The following is a 14,111-nucleotide window of genomic DNA, read 5'->3' as shown; positions in this document are numbered from 1 at the left end:
TTGGAACCTAGCTCTTGACCTTTTTCTTTATAAATGCTGGATAGATATAACCAGGAAGGAAAGAAAGTAATGAGATTAGCGGTATTGGACCAAAATTTGTGCCTATGCCCAACAAGGTCAGCGTTGCTAGCAACCTTAACCTTAATTCTTGAGAACTTATTATAAAATCCCATCAATAACTCTTCCCACACCCAAACACACCAATATGTGTAGACCGGATTTTTTTTTTTTTTGGGAGAAATAATTTCAACCTATGAGGTCCATTTGTAATTATTGCTCTTTATCATCAAGCCAAGACACCAATTAGATTTTTTGGTAGAGACGAAAATTGAACTTTAGATCTCTTATTTAAAGACAAGAAACTTTACCAGTTAAGCTAACTAGAATCCACACATGTAGATTCCTTGCTGCTTAAGAAGCTGCATAAGCACACCACAATCTCTCATATCAACCAAAATTTGCCACAATGCCCATGGTAAATACCTATGCAGATATGGGAGCTAGAAATTCAATTGTTTTTATTGCAAAGCAGAACATCTAGCTGATATTCAAATAAAACTTGGAAGACAATCAGCTAATTTTCTCTAGCTTGCCTGTCATACTTCCAAATTAACAAACCAGGCTCAGGCAATTACTTAAAAACCAGACCCTACCTAGTGGATGCGAAACCACATGAACATTTAAGCTAGCTATCATGCAACAACAACAACAAAAGAACAACAAAAGAACAAAAGGAAAAAGGCTATCGTGCAAAATAAGTACCTCATGGGTTATCTGACAATCTTGATGTCTAACAGAGACACAGAACCAAATATGATATCTAACAGAGACACAACCAAATAGTAGCAAAACGAATCAAAATGTCATACCATTCCACAATATTACAAGGAGAAAACATTAGGTCCGGAGCTGGCGTAAAACCAGTGTTTTACGCCAGTCAATCAGACCACGCCACGTCAGATTCACTTAAGTCAACAATATAAGCTAAAAAAAAAAAAAAAGCACATTTCACTCTGAGCTCACACGCTCAGAGCTTTTCCTTCACGCCATTCCTCTCTTCTCATCTCTTCCTTCACGCCGAACCTCTACCACCGCCACGCACCGCCACACAGATCACTGTTCTCATCTCTTCCTTCACGCCGAACCTCCACTACCGCCACACAGATCGCTGTTCTCCTCTCTTCCTTCACGCCGAACCTCCACCACCGCCACACAGATCGCCCACCAGAGCTCACCGCCACGGATTTCGCCGGAGGTTTGTGCGTGGAGCTTGGAAACAAACCGGAGCCGCCGTGAGCCACGATCCAAGGTTTGTTTTTTATGATTCTCTTTTCCCTTTTCGTCAATTTGGATTTCGAACACGACGACTAAATGATGGGAATTTTTTTCGTTTTGTGTGAAGATTTTTGTGGGTTTTTGGTGTGATATATGTATTGGATAGTGAGGAGTAGAAAATGGGGTTGTGATAAGAGAGGGTTACTGTCGTGGTTTTGATTAGAAATTCTAAGTCAATTTGGGTTACGGGTTTTTCTTCTTCTTAGTAAAGTATGGACTCGAATGATAAACCCGGAAAATTTGTACAAAGTTTGGAAGGGAAGTAATGTGAGTTTCTTTGCCTCACTCTATGTCTTGTCAATTGGTTTTGCTCTTCGTGTTATGCTAATTTTCAGCATTTCCTTTTTGATGAGAACGGAGGGTGAGTGTATGTTCATATCTTGTATTGTTCTAATGAAAGATGCTGTGTTGGGTTTTGATATGATCTGGGGTTTGTTTGGTTTTTGAATGAGGGATGTTTGATTGATTTGATTAAGTTAGATTGACTGTTAGATAAATTGGCTTTAGATGTACAATGTGATGGGATTGAGTTTGTAAATGATAATTGAATGCTGAATTGGAACTTGCTGTGAAGAAGTTGACAATTGTGTTGAAAGTTTCAAAATTTGTTTTACTTTTTCACAAGTGGGTTTTTGTCTATGGCTACATTATGCTTATAAGATTGATATTTTGTTTTACCTATCAAAAAAAAAAAAAGATTGATATTGTGTTTTTTCTGATTTCTTTTGTTGTGGTTTGAACTGGGTAAATTTTGGTTTTTGAAGTTTATGTTGGGTTGCTGGAGTTTTTTTTTTGTATGTGTATGTGGGTTTTACTTGGTGCAATATTGATATGTGTATGTTGGGTTGCTGGAGCTTTTGTGTCTGTCATGGCAAAGGCATGCTCTCTCTATCTTTTCTTCACTTACCAATGAATGGAAATTACAGTGTTTTATTAATAAGAACTTTTATATGAATGTTGGCACCAAAATTCATAGCTTGTTAATGTACTCATATTTCAGACTGTCCACTAAAAAAAATGTTCTGCAGATATAGAACATTGATAAAAATGAAGTGTAATAGCTGATTTGATACCTAGGAGAGTATTATCTGCCAATGAAAATTTTGACCATAGTTTCTATTATCTGCTAATGAATACCATGTGTTTAAGGTTTTGTTATGTTTTTCGAACCCTATTTTTCCTTTGCTGAGATATTTATTTGCTTTACACAGGCTGGTGCATTGGAGAAGATTGTCAAGGCATCCCAGCTTGAGATCATTGAGCTTCAACATTCTGTGGGTGAACTAAGCTGCAAATATATTGAATTTTTTTTTAACTGTGTTCATTCTAATTTTATTTTTTGTATTTTGTTGTACATTCTTTTATGCAGAATTCATTACAAAAATTCCAAGGAAGTTGATGTACAAACAAGTTTTGTGTCCAAGAGAATGGATTGGGAAGCAAATATTTTTTTGTTATGTAATGTTTAAATTGTGGTGGATAGACATAGAACCATTTTCTTTTTTGTATTCCCAACGTAGGGTCCTCCTTTTTGTATATTGAACTATGACAGATTTTATTCTAGATGAATGTATTCTCAAATAGAAATTTCTCAAAGAATTGTGACATTTCATTTCAAGATGTATGGTCAATCATATGATCTTTTATGAATTGAATTGTGACAGGTTTTATTTTAGGTGAATGATTTCTCAATTAGAAACTCTTATAGAAAAAATTGTGACAAGTTTTAATTCAGGTGAATGTATTCTTAATTAGAAAATCTTATAGAAAAAATTGTGACAGGTTTTATTTCAGGCGAATGTATTCTTAATTAGAAACTCTTATAAAAAAAATCCATGACATGTCTGTAGAGCCTAAGATGTTATTTTTACTCTTTTAAGTTTATAAGCCTTGCAATAAGGAGAAAAAACTAGTATAGTATCTCAAGACTATTGAGACACGGCATAAAGCCAATGGTCACATTCATTATTCACATTGTAAGGATGATTATTTCTATTACCATCTTTTGCTTGTTATGAACCTAAAACCATATGTATTTACCAACTATTTTGGAGCTAACCATGTATCAAATTTTGCTCATTATAGATCTTACTAACAATCGTAATATTAATCATAATTAGTTTTTTTTTTCAAATTTTTTTTTTTGAGTTCAAAATGAAGAAATCTTTCATTAATGTAGAAACAATATACAAACAAGGCCCAATCCAAGACATGGCTCAAGTAAATGGTAGTACAAAAAGACAAAAGAAAGAGTACATCAGCTCAAGAAGATGGTACATCAAGTCACTCAGTGCCTATCCATAAGACGTTGGTATTCTTCACACAAGCCATTCGCCAAGTCGAGGATCACCTTTGGATGAGTTTGGAAATGTTCGAAATAAAATTTATTCCTTGCATTCCTATTGCCCACGCTGTAACAACCCACTTCTCTAATTCCTGCTAGCTGGTTCATCCGCATCCGTTGGAACGGTAGTAAGAAATTGAAGGCTCTGTTGCTGCATTTTTGTGTTCAACCTTTGAATAAAGCCTACACGTTTTGTGCAAATGGGCACTCCCACCGGATATGACTTACAGTTTCGGATTGGTGGACTAAATCTCACACCTCGTCTCCACCCTTACTCGACACCGATGAAGATTTTCCTTAGTTGGGAGGCAGTTGGAGCATGCTCTCCATAAAAACACAGAATTTCTTATGAATGACACACCAATTGAAATTTTAGTTACTAGAGAAAAAATATTAAATAGTACCATGCATAGTACAGAAGAAATTAACATTAATCAACGAAGCATTAAATTTCATTTTCCTAAAGCAAGAAATGTGGAACCAAAATTGTCATCCTGTTTAATTTACCCCATAATATAAGAAACTAGACAAATTAGATAAGCAACCCTCTTTCCCCCTAAAAAGGGGAAAGGAAGGAAATGAAAACATAAAAAGAAACACTAGCCTCATTAACATGAAACTAAAGTGAAGTGGCTGAGTTGACTTGAACCAAACTTGAAAACTCATTTCCACTCCATATGGTTCAAATTTTACAGTAAAAAAGTCAAGTTAGAAAAAGAACAGAAAAAAAATTATATTATGTTTCATTATTTTTTTTATAAAAAGAAATTTGAGAGAAACTAAAGACAATGAAATTCATTTCTAAATTCCCATATGGTTTGCATTCTACAAGAGAGAATAAAATGAGGAAATGAATGGAATTATATTATAGTTTAGTTCTTTCAAAAAGAGAAAGTGATGAGAAAATAAGTTTATAATATATTTGTTTTTTTAGACATGACCTTCTTTCCAAACCTCACCCATCTTAGAGAATATTTTAGTTGGCTGCAATTGAAAATTTAACCTCTTTTCCTCACACTTTTAGTAGTGTGGTATGATGATATAAAATCCAACAGAATACTAAACTAACTGAATAGACCCGCAAAAGAAAACTCCCACAATCAGCTTTAATTCTTTCATTTTTGTTGCCTCTAACCACATTAGTAAAGCTTCCTAACTAGTGCAATTGTACAATTTCCAGTTATTGATAATAGAGGATCAATCATCTCAATCAAAAAAATAGCAATAGACATATCTAAAATCAAATAATCACCAACCAAACAATGAACAACAGTGGACCCCAATACAAAGAAATTACAATTGGTGAAGTTATCACAATTTTATTATAGTCATTCAAAAGAGAAAAGAAAATTTAAGAAACCCAATTCAGTTAATGAACTGAAAATTAGCATAACATGAAGAGCAAAACCAATTAACAGAGAAACTCACATTACTTCCCTTCCAAACTTTGTACGACCATACGGGTTTATCATTCGTGTCCATACTTTACTAAGAAGAAGAAAAACCCGAGAACCCGGCTTAGAATTTCTAATCAAAACCACAGCAGAACCCTCTCTTATCACAACCCCACTTTCTACTCCTCACTATCCAATACATATATCACACCAAAACCCACAAAAATCTTCACACAAAACCAAAAAAATTCCCATCATTTAGTCAGGCTGTGTTCGAAATCCAAATTGGCGAAAAGGGAAAAGAGAATCATCAAAAACAAACCTTTGGATCGTGGCTCACCGTGGCTCCGGTTTGTTTCCAAGCTCCACGCATAGCTCCGGCGAAATCTGTGGCGGTGAGCTCCGATGGGTGATCTGTGTGGCGGTGGTGGAGGTTCGGCGTGAAGGAAGAGAGGAGAACAGCGATCTGTGTGGCAGTAGTGGAGGTTCAGCGTGAAGGAAGAGATGAGAACAATGATCTGTGTGGCGGTGCGTGGCGGTGGTAGAGGTTCGGCGTGAAGGAAGAGATGAGAAGAGAGGAATGGTGTGAAGGAAAAGCTCTAAGCATGTGAGCTGAGAGTGAAATGTGTTTTTTTTTTTTAGCTTATATTGTTGACTTAAGTGAATCTGACGTGGCGTGGTCTGATTGGCTGGCGTAAAACATTGGTTTTACGCCAGCTCCGGACCTCATGTTTTCTCTATTACAAAATATATCATATCCACAATGATGACTTTAACTCATGGATGAAGGTGTATATTGAGAACTACGAGATTGATTTTGGGCAAAACCCAATTTGGTGAAAGCACTTGGCATATACTATTTTTTGATCCATAAAAAATACACCTCTATATGTACATATACACATATATGAATTAGATCCAAGTTATATCTAGTGTACCACTTTGGTAGAGTTGCAAAAGCCAAAACACATATAACACAAAAAACTATTTTATTTATTTTACGCAGTGTTACCGATACCGTACTGTACTAGTTAGTACATACCGTACCGGCCAGTGCACGTATACAGGCACCCCCCTGTTTCATATTGGAAAAAATATTGGCCGCGTACCAACTGTATTGGCGAAATTCGGCTATTTTGGCCGGTAAATGGATACTGGGCTGAAACACAAAATTCCTTCTTCTTCTTCTTCTTCTTCTTCTTTTTTTGTTTGTAATTGTGGCAGTTTGTTAAAAACAGGATGGTAATTTTATATCCTAATTCTAACCCTAACACTACCCACCCAGCCGCAGCCGTCACTCTCTCGTTCTCCCTCACTCTTTCGTTCTCACTCTCTCATTCTACATCAAAAAATCCACCAACTCCAAGTGTTGAAATCTCTCATTAGTACTCTCATGGCAAGTGTTGAAATGTTCACCAGCTCCAACATTCACACATTTAGGTATGTGAGATTTTGTTTTTGAATTTTGATTTGTGGTATTTGTGATTTTGATTTGTGGTATCTGTGAATTTGATTTGTGGTACACAATTAAATGGGTGTCTTTTGTTTGTTCATTCACTTGATGCAAATTAAATTAAATTTTCTTTCTCTCACACTCTCTTTTAGCTACTCTGTGTCTCTCATCTCTCGGCTTCTTTGTCTTAGTGTCTTTGATGAGGATGATGGTGACAATGATGTTGTGTTGACAAATGCTAATACTCATGTATATTATGGTCATGATGTAGATCCTTTTGAAGGATGGGAGTAGATGATCCTATATAATTTGTGTTAATTTAATTATTTGTATTATTTGTTATTTTTGTTTTCTTTGTATGCAATGAACAATTAAGTTTTTTGTTTTTTATATTGTATTTTTTTTCTTTGTATGCAATGAACAATTGAAGTAATGTTTTATGGTAAACAGGAATTTTTGAGGTAATATTTTATGGTAAATTGAGATTTTGTGTGTGTGTATGTGTGTTAAATATATAAAATAGTGGTAAACCAGAAACGGTACACCGGTATTGACCAGTACCCAAAATAAATCGTATCGCTAGGCAAACCGGTATGGTATCCGGTACAGTATTGACTTCCTTGATTTTACGACCTTACTTTACAAAACACCCAACATAAGTGGTTTTATTTTAATTTTTAACACAATAAAATAATATATCTACTACAATAAACAACAACCACCACTGTCAACATAATAAAATAATATAACTTTTAATATTATATATACCTTCTTAGCTACATTTCATAGCCAAAGATGGTTATGCGTTGTAGTTCAACAATAAAAAATTTTGGCTTTCCCTCCACCATTATAAGTATTAGTGGTGCTAAGAGTAGCAATATGGTTTTTTAACACACCAATACTAATGCTTTAAGAGATACAGAACATGGACCAAATCTAATACGACAGCCCCCTTATTATCATTACTAAAAGCTGAAGCGTGGTGTTTAATGTTACTATACTCACGTTGAGCCACATCAGCATCTACATCATTATCCTTTTCTTTTTTTTTTTCTAATTTCCCTACAATTTTTTTTAACATTTACTTTTTTTTTTAAAATTGCATTTTCTCCAATCTTTCTCATGTCTTTACTTTTTCATCTCCCCACTACCCTCAATCTTAATATCACTTTTCATCCTTCTTTATTTTGTCTTTTCATCTTTCCCTCCTTTACCTTTTCATCTCCCCACTACCCTCAACCTTAATGTCACTATTCATCTTCCTTATTTTGTCTCTTCATATTCATATCATCTTCTATAAATTTGTTATTCTCTCTTCCATTCTTTGTATAGTTTTCCATCACAGAAAAGTTGTTTCTCCCTCCCTCTCTCTCTCTCTCTTTCTCTCTCTCTCACACACACACAAAATATTTTTGCGAGTATTTTTTTTTATTTTCCTAGCATCTCTGCTTAAGTTGATAAATTTTTTTGTTTGTTATAACTCTACGTTGGGTTGGTACGTTTTGCGTTTTAAGTTTTTTTTTTGTTCTCTTTGATTGTTAAATATTATACTATTGCATTATAAAAAAATTTAAAATTTAAAAAAAAGATAATATATAAGAATATAATATATATTATTCTATTACATAACATGATTTGGGTAATTTAGAGTTTATATATATATATATATATATATTAATTTTTTAATCTTTTCATCTTATTTTATTCAATACTTAAACTCAATCACACTCTCCATATAATTAAATTATTTATGTTTTCTTTTTTTAATTAAGCATATAATATTTTATTTAAATTTAAATAAATTAAATTGTACTCACTTTTTTAAACATTTACACTTTCTCCAACCTTTCTCTTTCCCTTTACATTTTTATCTCCCCACTACCCTCTCTCTTAATATCACTCTTTATCTTTCCCTTTATTTTTGTTCTTCTTATTGTTATCCTTTTAATATAAATTTGGCATTCTCTTTTCCATTATATGCATAATTTTTCTTCACAAAAAAAATTATTTCTCTCTCTTTCTCTCTCAATTTTGGTGATATGTATATATTTTGCATCTCTGCTTTAGGTTGAGAAATTTTAGTGTTTTTTAGAACTCTACTTTAGGTTGATGCGATTTAATTGTGTTTTAAGTTTTTTTTTCACATTGGTTGTTAAATTTTATCATATTGCATTCTAAAGAATTAAAGATAATATATAAGAATGTAATATTATAATATTACATAATATGATTTAAATAATTTGGTATTTATTTAGAGATAATTAATTTGGTGTTTATTGGTATATCTTTTATTTTTACTTTTTTTCTTCTCATATTATTTTATTCAACATTATTATTATTATTGTTGTTGAATTAATATATTAGATTGTATGTTTTTCAAAAATCAATATATTAACTTGAAAGAAAATGAAAAACCAACTATTAAACAATAATAACTAAAACAATAATATTATCACATGCAATGCGCAGGTCTACGACTAGATATTATTATTATTATTATTATTTTAAAGAGAATATTCCTACGGATTTGGCACTACAATTTCTGGCAGTATAATGTAACTTGTGTCACACAATTGATATCTTACACAGTATCAGCATTATCATAAATCAACCTCATAAGATAGAGAATTTTATAATATGACAAATCCTTACATAGACTAATATATTGATCACTCCATACATATATTGATCACGCCATACATTTTTGTAATGTCTTTAATAAGATCCATCGAATTGTCCATGTTGATAATAAAAATTAATATTTTTGCACATGTTGACGAAATGTTTAATAATATATATAATCTATACTGGGTAATAGTATTTTCACATTCCATTAGAAGAGTGGAAATATTAGTGAATGTTCTAAAGGTATTAGTTTAGAAATTATTTTAAAAAATATTTTCTATGAAAGTGATGAAGTAATTAATTTTTTTTTTTATAACTTTATATATTTTTCATAAAAATGGTGATAAAAATTTTCTCAATATAATTTATTAATAATTATTCTAAGAGCATCGAACCGTTAATATGCCAAAAGAAAAGAAATTTGAATGTATAGTGAAACATTTCCATGCATATTTCTTGTACCAGCCGACATGTTATTGAGCTTCTCAAAGAAGCCACGCAACATTAAAACTTACGCACTAAGCTTCAGGATTTAAGACTTCAACGCATGGTCTTTGGTCTTGGGACTTCATTGTTATAACTGGTGTCCCATATATAAAATAAAGAAGGTAATGAATATTGTAATGATGACAATTATAATCATCTTCCAACAGATGTGAACTTTCACTATCATATCTTTGTAATGTTGCTCTAGAATTTCACAGTTTCTCCACAAGCCCCTTGTAAGCTTCAGGCATGCAACTTTTCATGGTGTCCAAGTCTTCTGGTGTCCTAATTAATTCCAGCAACTGTATCAAAGCCATTCTTCAGCTACACTCATAAAATCAATTCTAAGATAATCTCTACTGATATGTACATAAAAGGAGAAGTTAGAGCCTTAAAGTAAGCTCAAGATGGGACTGGCATATAAACTTGAGCGTTGACTAGAAAGAAGAAACTCCCCACAGAGGTTCTTGTCACCAGTGCATAGTAAATAGAACACCATGCATTGAATGTTTACTGCAGTTCCCTTTCATCCAGTTATCTAATTGATGTTCCGGAATTTATTGGCCCTTGGGCTATCCCAAGAATCCAAAACAGCTTGAATAGCTGTTTTGGACCAAAACAGGGATCTGCAGATAGATACAGGCAAAGGGGCCGCCGCAGCGGGGGGGGAGTTTAAAGGGATAGAATATATAAACAGTTTTGGCTCATATTTTTCTACATGTTAAATATTAGTATTGATACACCGTGTTGAATATGCTAATATGAATGTGGAAGCAAAAACATAAAGTATAGATTACAATAATACACGAGGATTATGTGATTCAGCCTAACAGCTTACATTCACAGAAGAAATCCTAAAGGGTTACATTAATAATATATTGAGTGTAGTATAAATCATGTGTTATAATGAACCATAACATGCGTATATATAGTAGACTAAACTCTAAACTAATAGACTTCTAGTACAAGTAGGAGACTTGACTTACACACAAAGTAAAATTAAGCTTGAAATTTTGCTAATAGGCTAATATATCTCTAACACTATGCATTCTTTATCAGTCAATGTAAAGATATTTCTAAGAAAAGATTGAAAAAAAAAAAAAAAAGTTTTTGGTGTCATACTTGGTACCTGAAGGAAAATTTTCATCCTTGGTTTCAAGGTAAAAATTATTGTACTGTTCCACCTTACCTGCTCTTTGAGATCAAAGGCTATTACATCAGTGTCAAGTTTGACTCCTTTTGCATGTTTCACCTTTTCTAACAAGTTTTTCAATAAATTAGCAACAAGGAAATACAACAGTTTGATATATTCATATAACACACAATCATCAACAGACTGCATTGGTTTAGGAGGAGCATTTTAGTTAGGTAATTTTAATGTTTCAGTGACTTTGCATTGCCTAAAAAATTGTGGAAGACAGGAAACTAAGCAGAGAATTGAGAAACACTGGAGCTGTACACAAGTTAGCATAGAGAGCAACATCTAGAAGAAGCACTTACAAGTTACAACATCTACAAACATGCCTAGAAAACGTATGTAAGAGTCGTTAGCAAAGCGCTCTCCACTTTTTGATGCCAACCCACCAACTACCTCATCATTAAGTCCAAGGTTTAGGACATTGTCCATCATGCCCAGCATTAAAAGTCTACAAATAGAAGGCAATTCAGTTGCTTTTATGTATCACTGAGATGGAGGCAATTCATTATAAATTAATAATATCTGGTAAAATAGCTTTAAGCTTACCGTTCCAGTCTCCAATTGAAATTGAGTGCAAAGTGACCAATACAGTGTTGGAAAATATGACTAAATAAACAAATTTTGATTCAATAATACAAACTCTAAAAATTTAGCAATAACAAAAATAAATAAATAGAGTTAGAAATATCTCACAAACTATAAAATCACGCAAAATGCGCTGTCTTTAAAGGTTGATTCGTGCCACCAAGAGTAGAACTCGGTGTGAATGGCTCTATTGACCGAATAACCCCCCAAGATTAGACTATAGTGATTTCTTCAAGTTGATCACACACTCAAGTAAGAAGAACTAGGAACAACCTTACTTACTTTTCTTTTTCTTAAAATAAAAAACAGAGAGGATACGGCTGGAGAAGATGGAAAAATATGACTCTTGAATAGTGTAAGTTGAAGGGTTTTATAGATCAACTAAAGGAAGACTAATGGGCTAGCTAAATGGACTAAACCTCCAACGGCTATTGTGCAGATTTGATGCCCAACGAGTTGCTCATTAAATACCCAACGGGCTGCTCAGATGCTCATCAACGGACATAACAAAATCAAATTTGGGCTAAAAGAAAGAAAGGGAAAAGTGAGGCCCCAATAAAGATATAACAAACCCAAACTTAAGCCCAAGCCAACACCTAACCCATTTTATTTCAACTTACCACTTAAGATATGCAAAGATTTATAAACTTATAACAACATTTATTCCTAACCAATGTGGTTCGCAAAGCAAAGGTTAAGGGGGTGTTTGGAAAAAAAGTTTGAGTTATATTGTTTGGGTGTTTTTGATATATATAGAGTGAAAAAATGTATAAAAATACGTGTAATTAATGTTGTTTAAAATATATGAAAATGTATTAGAACTAATCTACCAAACAACACTTACGTGTTTGAAACACACTCACTCCAACATAGAGAAATTCAAAGCACCCAGAAAGCGAATCAAAAATTTGCCAAGTCAATTAAAATCCAAGTTAGCTACCATCTCATCCACGGCTAACTGAACTAAGAAAAACCCGTCAGCCCCGTTAAATTTTTTTTCCCTTCTCTTTCTATCCCACTTTCCCTCATTTTCCTTCATTTTCTTAGCTAACAAACACATCCAAATATATCATAATTTGAGCCACTAGAAAAAAAAATTATTGCACCAATATATATAACCCACAAATCACACAGGAACTTTTTATAATGGAGAGTAGAAACCATTTGTGTGTGTGTGTATATATATATATATTTCATTTCCCAAATCCAATACAACTATATATTACATTTGTGTTGAGAATGATAGCAACAAAACTACAACATAAATGATAAAACAGACATTTTATTCAGAATAAACGTAAATGCGCTAGCTAGACCACCAAATTTAGCTACTCTCTCCATTATCATCTTGAACTGTCTATGGCGGCGACGAAGGCGATCCTGGTGGTGCCGGTATATAAGTTGGTGGGTTTGGCATGGAGGGAGGTACCGGAGAACGATGTTCAACAGCTTCAAGTTTGGACTTCTTCATCATCACAGCCATTGCATTAAAAATCAACACTGCCAGAGCAAAAACCATGACCACCTTCAAGAAAAATTTTCCCGACATGGTCGATTATGGCATAAGACTTTTCAATGTATGTCTTAGCGAAAGGCTAATGGGATTTTTATAGGGCGAAAATGTATGTATTGGCCAAAGGCTAATGGGATTGTTACTTGCACAATAATCAATAATAGCTCCTTCTTTCTTGACATGACTAATATATAGCTTATAGCTCCTTCATTTTTATATTTATTTAATCATTAGTTCTTCGCATGCACGTGCATTTCGACGTCTTTCCATCTATTTTTTGTTTCGGTGGTTTGTGACGTCGGATGACATATTAATCAAAAACCTTTTTAGTGGGTTTTGTGACGTCGGATGACGTTCCCCCCCCGGCGCGGCAGATTTCAAAGAGTGACAAGACTCAAGAGACCCTGTTTATTACCGTGCAATATTGTTTGTGAGCACTACACGGACTTTTCAACTTTTTGTTTATAATTAAAAATAAAACCTGCGATATTATTTATATATTTAAAAATTATTTTGTTACAGTATTTTTAGTTTTTAATTTTCAAATGTATTTAAACGGACTCTTAGTTCAACATTTTAAACAAGAAAAAAAAATGGACCTTCTTGGAGAGAGCAAAAAACAAAACAATTCCAAAATTTTCTAAAATTCTTCTTTTGCATTATAATTTTCTGTTACATTCTTATTTTTGAGTCATACTTACATGAGAGAAAAGCATAATACATCACGAGGGCGTTTGGATTGTGCGTTTGCGCATCCATGTCCACGTCTGATTTTTTTTTTTTTTCAAGCGTGTCTGTCACTGTTCATTAGCTATGAACAGTGATTTTAGGCTAATGAACAGTAATTTTTGGCATGAACAGTATTTTTTACACACTTAAAAATTATTTTGTTATTGTGTTTTTAGTTTTCAGTTTTTAGTAATAAGTTCTATCCAAACAGATCCCACGTATACAGAACATTTTCTCCAAAATTTCTTGTTCTTTTGCGTAATAGTCTAATAGATATAGGACCCATCCTTACCTAAAAGAGAAGCCTCTAAATTTCTTTTCTCAATGGGCATGGAATCCTTCAACTCTTTCGCATGTACATATGCATTCACGTTGCTTTGAATCTGATGCTTAAAAAATACTAATAAAAGAAACCAAAGAAAGTTTACATATTAGTCTAGTCTCCTGTC

The sequence above is a fragment of the Castanea sativa genome, chromosome 2 (genome assembly GCF_040712315.1).
Source record: "Castanea sativa cultivar Marrone di Chiusa Pesio chromosome 2, ASM4071231v1".
Taxonomy (NCBI): Eukaryota; Viridiplantae; Streptophyta; class Magnoliopsida; order Fagales; family Fagaceae; genus Castanea; species Castanea sativa.
This window is presented reverse-complemented; position numbering follows the sequence as displayed.